We start from the raw sequence: 13,763 nt of genomic DNA, 5'->3' as shown, positions 1-13,763 counted from the left end.
TGCAGTCACTCTCACTCTGCTGTCACTCTCACTCTGCTGTCACTCTCACTCTGCTGTCACTCTCACTCTGCTGTCACTCTCACTCTGCAGTCACTCTCACTCTGCAGTCACTCTCACTCTGCAGTCACTATCACTCTGCAGTCACTCTCACTATGCAGTCACTCTCACTGCTGTCACTCTGCTGTCACTCTCACTCTGCTGTCACTCTCACTCTGCTGTCACTCTCACTCTGCTGTCACTCTCACTCTGCTGTCACTCTCACTCTGCTGTCACTCTCACTCTGCTGTCACTCTCACTCTGCTGTCACTCTCACTCTGCTGTCACTCTCACTCTGCTGTCACTCTCACTCTGCTGTCACTCTCACTCTGCTGTCACTCACACTCTGCTGTCACTCACACTCTGCTGTCACTCACTCTGCTGCGAAGGTAAGGGTCCCAGTCAACGTGTTTTATAAAACAAACAAAAGTTATTCAAAAACATGCACATACAACTCACAACACAACCAGAAATGAGTGATGTTGTTTATTCACATCCTCATTAGATACATTTCATGTATAAATGCTTTATGCAGGTTAACGTTGTGTCCAGAGTGAAATGAGAAGGAAGGGAGGAGGGAAGAAGGATGAGTGTAGGTGAGGAATTGGGGTAGTGTAGAACAGTTCAAAAAGAGCAAATGTAGTCACATAGAACATTTCTTGTTGACATCACATGGGCATACTGGTTTTGCCCCATACATTTCTAACAATTTGTGGAATCCTATCACATATATACACAGTAATTTGGTCTGTTGATTGAGGGTAGGTATCAGTACAAACGGAAAGTCGACGTTTCGACCCCTGGTCAGTGTAGGTTGAGTGGCACCTTACTTTGGGGTCTTCATCAGGACTAAGAGGTGGTGTGGGGGGATCGGGCACCTAAGGTTAAAAAATATTGAGTGAGCTAACGAAGAAACACCTTAAAATTAGAAGGGAAACGCAGTTGCAATAATTACCAAAAGGCCACTATGGATGAGTGGCAGCCTCTGCGGCTAGTAAATGGGCCACCAGGCTCCTGTTATACAGAGTGTCTTTTGTCCTAAGAAATGGGTCGATACAAAAGCGAGTGGGTTATTTCAGATGCATACCTGCCAAAGACCAGCTGAATTACTTGTAAGCTTGTACATTTAAATCATTAACAACACCCTGCCGGGTTAAACCCAACAAAATACAAAACACAATATACGGAGGGTTGAAAAAATCATCAATCAATTGCGAGAGCAAAAAGGTCTCTCTACTGTAGGTAGATAGGTAAGTGTGGAGTAATGGAAAAGGAGCCAAAGTGGGTTCCAAAATCAATGACAGTGCTCTCATAGCGAGCAGAATTGGGAGGAGAAAGTGAACGGACTCAGTAAATTCCCAAAGGATCGGCCCTTAGACAGTTAAACAGCCAATCATGCCATGACAACCTTCTTCAAACACGGAAGGAAAAACCGATTAAACGAGGTCTCGATTAAAACAGCGGAACATCCCGTGATTGAATTGAGGGAAACAATTAAGTAACCTGTAATCAGTGCTGAAGCTGGGCATGATGCATGTATTGAAATACCTTTAGGCACAAAACAATCCTTCTAATCAGGTTTGAGGGGAGATCTCTGTACATCCATACGGGCAAAAACGGGCTTCAATCTACGTAAGGGAGAAACGCAGGAGGAATACGGCCTCTGAAAACTTCAATACCGCAAGGGGGCAACCTCTCACTGGAGGAAAGGGAAAAAAAATAACAACTATTACTCACCACCGTATCCGATGTCCGGCTCACACGCATTAATCGTGTAGAGTGCGGCGGGGCGGTGTTCTTCTCCTTATTAAGGTTTCCAGCACGTGCAACCGCAGCAGCTCAATTCTCGCGGTGTACCGTGTCATAGAAACCGAAAAAAGACTAAATTGCTGTTTAGAATGGAACCGATTATAAACAAGCAGCTGGATCCTAGATGACGGTCGTACGGGGTGCGCGCGCACGGTGTTTACATCTTTTTCACTGGGCGCTGAACGGTACAGTCTGCTTCCGGGTCACGTGACGGAGTAGGGCTAGCGTGCTAACTGCTGCTTTTAGGATTGGACGGTGCTGTTGCTTGTCAAGTGTGTGCTGCACCTACAAAGTGTAGAGGGAGAGGGAGGGAATTCGGAAAAGAAGACTCGAAACCGGCCGACGCGGGAATCGAAACCAGTGGTGCGCGCGCACCAGAGGAGCGGGGAGCACGATAACACGCCGAGACGAGGTAGGAGATGTGTGTGTGTAAGGGGGGGGTTCTGTGTGTGTATGCACGGCGGCGGCGGGGGGGGGGGAGTCTGTATGTGTGTGTATGCGCGGCGGGGGGGCTGTATGTGTGTGTATGCGTGCGTGTGAGTCTGCTTCTCAGGAGCCATGGGAGACAGGAAGCGCGCGCGACCTGATCCCAGTTCCAAGGTTGCGCGTGCACCTCGCTTGTCTCCTGTCTCCCTTGACTCCGTAAAAGCGAGAATGATTACAATAGAGTCTCGGAACGACAGATTGCTTCGCAATCTGTTCGCAGTTCCGAGACCTAAAAAGGATTACTTTGATGTTGCCTTTGTGTTTATAGTCTGATATGACAGCGAGACACTATAAGATGAGAGCACAGACCACAATTAACACGTTTTCAGTTACTGTCTCCTGCCAATACTGTTGTAAATTCCATCTGGAATGTCCTTGGTTTACTGTTTGACTGCTGGTATTTCACAGCATATCAGACTGCGTCCATTTGAAACTGTTCTGTATTAAGGTATCAAGAGCTTCAATATTATGCATGTGTATTCATGAACAGAGAATTCTTCAGAACACATTTATTCTGGACTCAGTTTCCGCAATGGTTCGTTGTTAAACTTTTCCCAGGGTGAAAACTACCCAATGTCAGATTTTATTTGCAGAACTTGTAACACTTTTTTAAATTGCCTTTCCTTTCTTCTTTCATTCCTCTTTCCTTTCTTTCTCAATCTTCCATTTCTTCTTTCCTTCATTTGTGCTTTCCTTTTTTCTTTCATTCTTCCTCTCTTGCTTTCCCTTTCATCCCTTCTTTCCTTCCTTCTTCTGTTCTCTCGCCTTTTTTTGCTTTAATTCCTTCTTTACTTTATTCATGAATTCTTTCTTGCTTTCATTCCTACTTTTTTCCTTCCTTCCTACTTTTTTTCTTCCTTCCGTCTTTCTTGCTTACAGTCCTATTTTTTCCTTCCTTCCATCTTTCTTGCTTTAATTCTCTTTACTGCTTTCATTCTTTTTTGCTTTCTATCTTCTTTTTCCTTCCTTCTGTCTTTTATCCTTTCTTGCCTTTTATCCCTTCCTTCCCTTCTTTCTTTTCCTTTCCTTCTCAATGTCAAGAGGCTGGCAGCCAATGGCACAACAACTTTCTTTTTTAGGTCTGTGTTAGGCAAGATCTTTTGATTTAACTAATATGTATGTGTAAGACATAGTTACTTATATTTGTTTTCAGCGAAACTTCATCCATTTGCCTGTGGTTAGGCCATCAACATTTTTCTACAATCCACTTGAGCATGCATCAAGGGATAATTCATCACCCCACTTCACCTCAGGGCTGGACTGGGAACAGAAACCGGCCCAGGCAAACTGCTCAGCTGCCGCCCCCCCTCCCCTGGGGTGAGGGGGAGTGCAGCCGAGCAGTTTGCGACGGCCGGTTTCGGCCGATTTTGTTACAGGGGGGCGATATTGCCGACCCCCAGTAACAAAAACGGCCCCCAGGGGCCCAAAAACGGCCCCCACCCTAGCAGCCTCCCGGGGAAACGCCCGGTGCCTGCTTTGGCCAGTCCGGCCCTGCTTCACCTACTGGCTGACTTCACTATGAGTTAGGTACGCTGTTCTTTCACAAGGAACACATCCACACACACAAAGTAGTTCTCTTCAGTGCCCAGGAGTACTATGACAATGAGTGCTTTTTTGAGACCAAAAACATTTTTGCCTTTAGTCAATGATTTTTTTGGAGTGACAAACTCCAGGTAGCTTTCTAACTAATAAGGTTTTGCAAATCATGACAAAACAAAACAAGTTTTGCCAGAAGGCTGGAGGACGACACCAGACCTATTAGGGTTGCCAGTGCTTAGCTTTAGATCGTTTTACTTCATATTTTGAAATCTTTCCACATTCTAAAACTATCTGGGCAAAGATGTCACCTCATTAGTACCAGTTTAACACCCAAATACAGAAATAGGCAACTTTAAGCTATCCAGTTAACCTTTGGCAATGGCCTTACACTACAAACAAACACATCTTCAAATTTTAGTACTGATTTATCTGTTTAAGCTAGTAACATTTTTTTTGTTAAAATCTGCAGATTATGCAGCAGATGATGGATTATGTGGCAAATCCAAAATTATGTGAAAAAAGACACGCTGCAGAACCGCATTATTCCAGTGGGCCTGCATATATGACCGAGGTATTATTTTTATCTCTAAGAAGAAAGGGTGTACTTAGATGATCCAGTCACAGAAAAGCCCCATAACTGGTTTTATTCGTAGCAGCACTTAGTTTTGTTTTGTGGTTGGTCAGTAGTTAAACAAAGGCAACGGGAAAATAGTGAGTTAATATCTCACAATAAAAAAAACGGATTATATAAAATTCGGGTATTATTTATAGAACCATTTTTCATATGGAAGCGAAGGTGAAATAATGATTTGGAAATATGACCGTAACATTTACGCTCATGAAAGTAAAATCAATAAACGCTCAAAAAGCAGAGGGCTTTGAAACTACATATGATTGTATTGACTAGGGCTAGGTAATATACTCTCTTTCTACAGTCCCAAATAAGGAGCCTCAGGTGCAGGTGAGACCTCATTCCTGTTTAGTTTCTTTGACCTTTTAGGAGTGGTTGTAAAAATAGTTGTTTTCTCCTCCAATTTTTCTTTATGTTAAGTGACAGAAACTTGCATACTCTAGTTCTTTGTGCATAAAACTCCATCATTTGCTAAGGAAGGAGTGTAAGTTATCATAACAAGCATTGGCAAAGCCAATAGGTCTTTTTTTGGGGGGGGGGGGGGGGGGGAGTGGGAGAATCGCTTGGTTCTATCTGGTCAACTATGTGCATCACCCCCAGCTGTCCTAGAAAGTAAATACACCAATGTAGTAACATATAATAAGGGAGTTCGAATTAGCGTTCCTTTTCTGAACAGGCTGCACGAGGAGAGTTCACTGCACCTTAAAAGGATTGTGTGAAAAGGAATGTGAAGATCATGTTTGTGCTCTAAATTAAAAAGCATAGATATCCAATTATTACACAGAAGATACTTTCAGCAAAGGGGCAGGATTTGTGTTACATTTTGCATATTAACCAAAACAAAGAACTACTTGACGACCAGTTACCAGAAAATAATGGGAACAAAAATAGGACAATGTAATCATCCTCGAAATGCCTTGATAGACATACAACCAACCAAGGGCAGCCCAAGAAAAGTAGAGAAAACCAGTGGACGAAGGGGACTGATCCAAAGCCCACATTATCATCGTACTTAAAAATTTAATTTTCTAAGAAATGACAAGATTTTCCAAAGCGAGCTATATAAAAAAAAATATAGCGCAACCAGGAAATAATAAAGTGGTACCAATTTAGGTACAGACATCCTAAGTTTTTGCTTGGATCTTTTATAGCGGAAAATGGAAGTTACTCTTTGAAAATGTTCTCACCAACATGCCTTAGTGGGTTAAATTTCCAGCCGAAGTGAATACTGTAGTTCATCTTAAAAACAGCATAAAGAACTCCAATTTATAGCATACATTTCACATGCACCTGGTGTATACCCGATATGAAAAAAAAGAACAACTTCCCTTTCTGGGGACCTACGTCTACTGTTTAGGGGTGCTAGCTACGTGTCTATTTTATGGACTCGAAGAAGTCAAATCTTTTGTAACCCTCACAAGTAATATGTAGTGAGGAATGAAACACAATGGCTTGACAACTAGGCCATCTTCTCCCACATCGCAGATCTGGAACAGCCTCCACATGCAGCTCCAGACCTTCACCACACGTCTGGAATTCCAAATGGTTCTCCAGACCTGGCTGTTCGACTGTGCCTTACTGGACCTACAAGCGCCTGGATACCCTATCGAGTGATTAGAAGCGCTATATAAATCCTGATTGATCGTGAAACACATCGCCAGGCTCGGACTGCCCTATAGGGCAGGCGATGGGTTGGTCTGACAGTGTGTGGGGCGTTTTATTTGGCTGCTTGTGGGCTGTTTTATCAATTGGTGGGCCATTTTTTACTGTCAATGTACCGGATATTACGACGAGCGTTGCATGCAGCAAGCACAAATGCATGCAGTCTGACCCAACTTGCAAAACAAAAACAGAGTGCCATTACAACTTAAAAACTTGCCTGATTTGCAAATCTGCACCCCCTTCATTTAGCCATCTGGTGGCACTTTTATTTTTGTGCGGGTACATTTTCTGTCCCCCTAATGAAGTCTAACACTATTAGAGGAAGATGATAGTAATTACTTTGTAAATAAAGCGTTATGTTCAATGTGTGAATAATACAAGTTTCTAAAGTTGGATTCCTCGAGGCTGTAATATCGGTTATGTTCTCAATGTGATTAATATAACTTAAAAGGTAAAAGTACAAACAAGTTTCACTTCATTTTAGAACTCTTTCCTCTCAAAAAAGGAGTATCAAAGGTCTATGACAGGACTGAAGGGGGATTATGCTTTTAGCAGCTTTAGCAGCAGTTAGATAAGCATGTAATTTAACCATAAACATTATATATATCCAAAAACACTAGGGAAACGATATAGAAAAAAATCATCATATGACTGTCCCAATCAATGCTATTTCAATAGTCTTTTTTAGTCCTTTCAGCCACCATCTTGGCATATACGTTTTCATGTAACTTATACAAATGATGTTCCAGTTAACGTACATTGGCTTAGGGAGCGATTACCATTGATGCTTTGACTGAGCTACTGTATTGAACCTTCTCTGCATCCCAGTCTTCACCAGGGGAATTGGGAGTACGGCCCCATAGCAAAGAGAAGTGGAAATCTGATTGCCCTGTGGGGTTGCTCCGGCTGTCACCTGAATGCGCAGAGACCCTGAAGCCCCAGTCCTCCTTCACCTTCTGAAGCCACTCGCCACATGGCCGCAGTATACTGGCAGACTGAGAGGGCCACAGAGGCACACTTCTAAGTCTTCTGCTGTACTTTGAGGTCCTGACCTCTGCGCTGCTGAGCCCTGACTATGGATCCTAATGCAGTACACATTAGACAAGTGCTGCCATGGGTGCGAAGCAGGAAGAAAAGAGCACAGGACACATTCCGATGGAAAAGACATGCTCTAGGGCATGTTAGTTTTGAATTTTCTACTTGGCTGTGACTTTCTGTACTAAGCGTATATACTATGCGTCTGTCGCGTGGTTAATGTGGTTGCGGCATTCCTTAACTGGGATCCTGACTAGCCGGTTGCAGGACGTTGTGGGCATTTCTCCGAATAAACTGGCTTTTGAATTCAAGCATACTTGGATTTGCCAATGCTTGATTGCACTTTCCATTGTTTAGGCACAAAGCAATGAAAGATGGCCACTTGTGCATGCACATGCATGTGAAAGTACACAGACTATTATCATGTTTTTTGTTATACTTTATAATGAAGTAGTGTCTCCTAGTTAGGGGACGTCCCCCAAAGCACTGCGCGAGACCCGCTTAGCGGGATATGTAAAGTCTTGTAGGAAGTCATACAAAAAAATAGATAAAATCCCAAATAGTAGCGGTAAACTTGTGACTATTTTATTCGTAGTTTGATATTAGTTTCTCATATCGATGAATGATATTAGCTTAAATGAGGCCATGACAAATTTCAATCATCTCTCCCGATGCATTGTGGGCAAAATAAGCCCTTCGTCTGGGGAAAATATCTACAAGAAAACAGGCCATGATAGTTTGAGGAAACCAAACCATAACAATCCATATCATCACCTCAACCCGGGTGAATGGGATCGTGGAAGTAACCATGTAGTGATGTGATCTCAAGAAAAATGTGTACAAAAAATGTGGGTTAAAACAGAGTGAACATAAGTACTGTACGGTGTGATTAAAGTCATTCATGTAAGCTGAAGACGAAGACGCTAATGGTTTTACTTGAGCTGACTCAAAGCTTACTCTTAGTATATTGTTAAAAGTATTAGATAGACTAGTTCTGTCAAAAATAAACAGATAAAGAAGTAGGCGAGTCCTAATAAGGTAAGAGGCCTATAATTAGCTCATAAAAACATGAAATACTACATAAGTGATTAGACTGCATGTTTATTGGGCCACTATACCAAAGGGGACCTTCCAAATATTTCTTAAAATGCCTTGCCATGGAGTCTAGTGCGGCCGACAATGCCATTAGGTACACTCAGAAGAAGAACAGACCACACCCGCCATTGATGAAAGGTTGTCTGGGTCCACTCCAGATTTAAAGCAAATACCTATTTTGCTTTCAGTGCATTGTAGAAATAAATCCATTTGGCAACCATCTCCACAACTCCGCAATGGCTGTACGTGATCTTGTGAAAAACGAATTCATAGAAATACAGTTTGTGAGAAGACCTTTCACCTAAATCGTTTAATCAAAATGTTCACTATAAATGGCATATTTAACATTTGGTATATATCAATTATAGAATGCCTTTTTTAAGTTGCCCGTAAAACGTTTTTTCAAGGTATGAATGCCATTAATATCGAAAACGGGTTCCCCTCTGTTAATATTCCTGGAAAGAACGCATGGATCTTATTTCCTTGCACCCTGTTCCATTTCCAAGTTCTGTTACTGAGTGAAGGTTCACTTTTTTTTTCTTTAATTGCATCTCAAAGATGATATCCTCAAACCCCCCTTCAGCATTTTAACCGAATTATTTGTTGCCCATTGAATCCATCTTCTCATTCGTCCCTCACCCTTGTTTCTTTTTCATTGAGAAGGATATCATCTGAACCCTAGTTTTACTTCTCTTATTTCTTATTAGATCATTTGCTCTATCCACTGTTTCTCCTATTATCAGCATTTTTATGTAAATGCTATCTTTCATACCTTCTTTCATTCTCTTATCCCTTTTCCAACCAGTCTCCCTCAACACTTGTGTCCTGAATTCTATGTTTCCACTCCTCTTCTTCTAATTTTTCTGGACTTTTTCTTTCATCCTCTTGTAAAAGTTTATTACCATCATCAACACTTTTTAGGTCTTATTACCCCTAACATCATTTAAATATTTTTTTTTAAAAAACGAGCAAACATTTAATTTCTTTTTTTAGAATTCTTATGAATTCTTTTTCTTTTAACCTAGTATAGTTGTTAAAGTAAATTATAATTCTTTTTTAACTGTTCTTTATTTTCTCAATTATTTAAACAAAACTCTAATTCTCAAATGTGTTTCTTCTAAATGGGGTTTAGGTTTTAATAAACAGTTTTCTATTATTTTGTTCTTTTGTTTATCAAACTGCAGTCTATGAGGTGGCCCACTTTCTCCGAATCTGGAAGCAAGACATAACTTGGATTTCCAGCAATGAGGCAGGGACTAATGGCAAGCCTGTCCCTATTAATGTCATGTGTAAAAAACATTCTCTCAAGTTGACCTGGACACATTTGAAAAACGAATAAAAATGGCCTTAATGTTCAATGTGGATGGGCCAGGCCCTTTAACCAGAATAAGAGGCTGGACCGGACGAGCCCGCTTACATAACTTTTGAAAATAGTAAGAGACACCAAAGACGTGGGAACACAGGGAAGCTTTGAAATTATATTGGGCTGGGTGCAGAGAGTGGTCCGTTTGCTTGACAATGCAAATGGATCGATAGCATTTAAGACACAGTTGGTCACTTCTGATTAAAATTGCTGCAAGGCTGGGAGAACTTGGCAAATCTGAGCTAGACACAGATGCCTAATGTTGGTTGTTTGGGAACTGTTTGTGAAGGTGTTAGATAAACCGGTCAATACCTTCACAGTTCTCGGCAAAGTGCAGATGCCAGCTGTATTTTTGGTGGCATCAGATGTGGTAGAGAAAGCTTGTAGAGCCACAAGATAACAAAAGGACTCCAAAGATACCAAACTAACTGGAAGGAAGGAATCTGGCAAAACAACAAAGAATTGACAACCATTACTAGATTTGGGGAAGATGATCAGGAGCCCATTTTACCATGCGAGCTTAAATGGAGCAGGAATTATACATGTCAGCAGACTCACTTGATGCTCCGTCAAACAATTGGGGCTGACAGGATTTTGTAGCCGCAAATAGCCGTGGCTCACATTGGATATGTGGATTTTGCAGATATATCACAAATATAGGATAGAGTTTAACTAAACACCGGAGCAGCCTTTACAAACCAAACAAATTAATTCTTCTCAATCGGAGCAGTCCTTGATGACGACCAAGTGGTAGAGATGGAAACTAGTGGGGTAATTCAAGTGTGCAGCAGCATCCTTCAGGGCCATAAAATAAATCCAAACTGTTTCAACTAGTTCCAAATTGAATAAAGGCATTTCAAGATGGAGGGAATGACATCCTCTAAGTAGGAGATTGGATGTTGAGAATGGTTCAGAAAGATGCTTACCTGACAGTAACGATCAACAGATCACACCAGTTTACATAGGCAATACATATATGAGACTTCACGCTTCTCCCATTTGGTCTGTCATTATCAATTCAGTGCTTGACAACATTAAATGAAAATTTAAGGTTTTCAGAGCATAGTGTGTGAGAATAATCATATACTTGGGGAAGATAATCTTCATGGTACTGTAGCCATGCTCACTCACACAAGGCAATGACAGGGAGCATTTTATAGGTCTTAGGGCTCATCAAGGATCAAGTGACCAAGAGAACCATTGATGGATTTCTCCATAGTTCAGGTTCTATTCAGGAGTTTAATTCAGTGGTGTATACAAAAAACATAAAAACCCAAAGCATCACACACCGTTTCAGACTGTAGAATAGATAGTTCCATATGCAATTCCAAGCAAAAAATACTTTCAAAAATTCAGTTTTTCAGACAAACACCATTTTAGATATCAGTTCAAATCTTATCCCCCTCAGTGACACAATCATTGTTATATTTATAAATAAAACATTACAACAGCATCACCTTAAAAGGGTCAATGTTAAATTAATTGTAGAGATAGGTTACCTGTTCACCGGAACTTGCTTCCGAATGACTTAAAGTATTACATCAGGAAAATTCTTCCTATATTTAAAGGATGTATCAAAACATTGAGAAGAAAAGCAAAGGCTTTGTGAGCAATATGAGGTAGAACAGTGTAGGCTTTCAGATTCGAAATGGGATCTCCTTTAGTACGGGAAAAATATACCTCTGGCACATTGCTGAGTAAAGTATAAAAGAATAAAAATGCCTGTTAGTTTACTAAAGACACATTATCGCAAGGACTGAGACTTCAGAGATGCCTGATTTTTGGGAAAGGATATCAAATGAATATAACCAAATCTGAATCTTCACATAGCATTGCATATGTAAAATACTACATCCTACACTGAATAAGATTCCATGCCCACACACGATTTAAGGACAAGCACCTCTCTCAGAAAGCTTGTTCCAGCAACTTTTCAAAATTCTTAGGACCCAGGAAAAAATGTGGTCTACTCAAGTATATTTGACATGCTTAACCTAAGGGATTTTCAATTAATTTGCATGTTAAAGTTGATGTTTTATTTCACCATACTTAAATTCACTGCATCAATGGAGGAGGCTTAATCAGGCTTAAAGCCTAACTCTCGTGCACAGAGAAAGTGGAGGTAAATTGAGAGAGTCGCAGATTTAAAAAAAACTATCTCAGAAATTTGAAATGTGGATTTATGCAACACTGTATCCGAGCATCCTATGTTTCTTAGGAGAAACAGTTTGCTCTATACATTGATAGCATTTTTTTCTAACGGTACAAACCTAAATCTTTCTGAAAAACAATTAACTGCTAATGTATATATCACTGAATTTTAACCGCAAGTCATGACCTGATAATAATCCCTTGTTTGTGCTTTAAGTAAAGAAGTGGTAGAATACAATTTTTTATTTTTTTATTTTTTATATTTTTATTGTATATTTAGAATACAAATTTTGAATAAAAGTAACAGAGTCAAGCAATCTCTGGATCCCTAGTGACATTTATTGAATAAGGACATCATTATTGGAATATAACACCTGAATGGATGCATTTGCTAACCTAGAAGGATCATGGACTCCTTCCTCAAATGTTTGCCGAAGGTGATTAATATACAGCATAAAGAAGAAAGGGGATAGAACACATCCCGGCCATACTGCCTTTATGGACTTGAATGGTGCACAACACTCTCTCCCAGATCTCACTATAAAGAAGAGATCAGAATGCATACGCTGCAATAAATAAATCAAATCGGCCCTCACACAGAACTAAAACAAATCCACTGTTTTGACATATTCATACAGTCAAAGGCCATGGTTAGGTCCTTGACTTTCAAATGTATAGAACTGAATTTCTCCTAATGAAGGCTGGATACCATAAGGTGCAAATTAAACACACAGCTTTGTTATTCAGGCCATTCTCAATAATGATTGAAATTCAGCTAATATTCTCCTCTTAGAACCCCAATTTTAATGACTGTTAAGGAGGACCTTATCCACCACAGTTCATGTGGCTGGACAACATTCCTGAAAATGGACATTCTGGATTCCTGTCATTAGTTCGGTATGTGCCACCACACATTCACATTTAGGTATCTAGTAAGTAGAGAAGCCTATAATACTATATTAAAATTAAAGAGGTTCAACCAGACCACTGTCTAAGCCAGGGTCTTTAATGATAGGCTTGTGATCGTGCATGAACAATTTCATACATGGAGAAAATAATAGGGTTGCTAGAACTCTGGCCTTTCCTCAGCCATATCTATTATACTAAAGTTACTAAACACGTTTGTAAAATCAGCAGCACAATAATCTGCTGATAATTAACGTTAAAATTATTAATTTACGGTTTTCCAAAAGCAGGCTGAATCAGTATCTAAACAATCAGCGACCAGCTCATCCAGTGTGTCATCTCAAAGTTCAACTTTCCTAGATGCAATTGTTTTTCATACACTACCCTCCAAAAGATTACTTTAGAATATGGAGCCTCGATTTTATGCTTTATGGTGGTTCCTGCCAAACCATTTTAGTTTGGAGTTGTCTGCTGGCCTAGAGGCTGTTAACTTTAGGGCAATAATGACACACCTGAAGATACTGTAGAAAGCCTTTCATATCTGTAGATCCTTAGCAGTCACTGAGGCATGTTAAACTAATGCACATGTAACCAATTGTCTTATCAAAGGGATCAATATTCTTCCATTTTAACATTCTCCCATTAGAGTTCGTGATTTCCCTTCTAGTTAGACTAGCTCCTGTATTAGAAGAGATGACGTTTACCCCAATACATGGTAACTGGCAGTGGGTTATGGTCACTCTGACTAGCAGGAATAATACCAGAAGCATCAAACCTTCATTTCAAATCTACAGAAACAAACTTAATCAATAATACTTAAAGCAACTCTAGCCATATGTGTCCCCTTCACCAAAGCCTGTTTTTCTGGCAAGATCTAGAAATCTGGTCCAATAATGCCTCCCCTTGATAATCACATTTTGTGCCTGCCAGGAAATGTCACACTTTGCCTCAGGCCTTACTTGGGGGGAAAAAACGGGTGCGGTCTCCGCCAACTAACCCCGCAGTTTTTACTTTGAAGTTTCCAGGTATAATCATGATGGAGACAATGCC

General features: G+C 40.5%; 1 protein-coding gene across 2 annotated transcripts in view; it reads right to left on the bottom strand.

Moving 5' to 3' along the window:
- AKT1 (AKT serine/threonine kinase 1) overlaps positions 1-13,763 on the bottom strand; it is a 405,158-nt gene that overhangs the window by 221,097 nt on the left and 170,298 nt on the right. The gene's annotated exons all lie outside the window — the stretch shown is intronic.

This window comes from Lissotriton helveticus, chromosome 9, assembly GCF_964261635.1.
Source record: "Lissotriton helveticus chromosome 9, aLisHel1.1, whole genome shotgun sequence".
Lineage (NCBI taxonomy): Eukaryota > Metazoa > Chordata > Amphibia > Caudata > Salamandridae > Lissotriton > Lissotriton helveticus.
The sequence above is the reverse complement of the archived record's forward strand: the minus strand, read 5'-3'. Positions and strand labels throughout refer to the sequence as shown.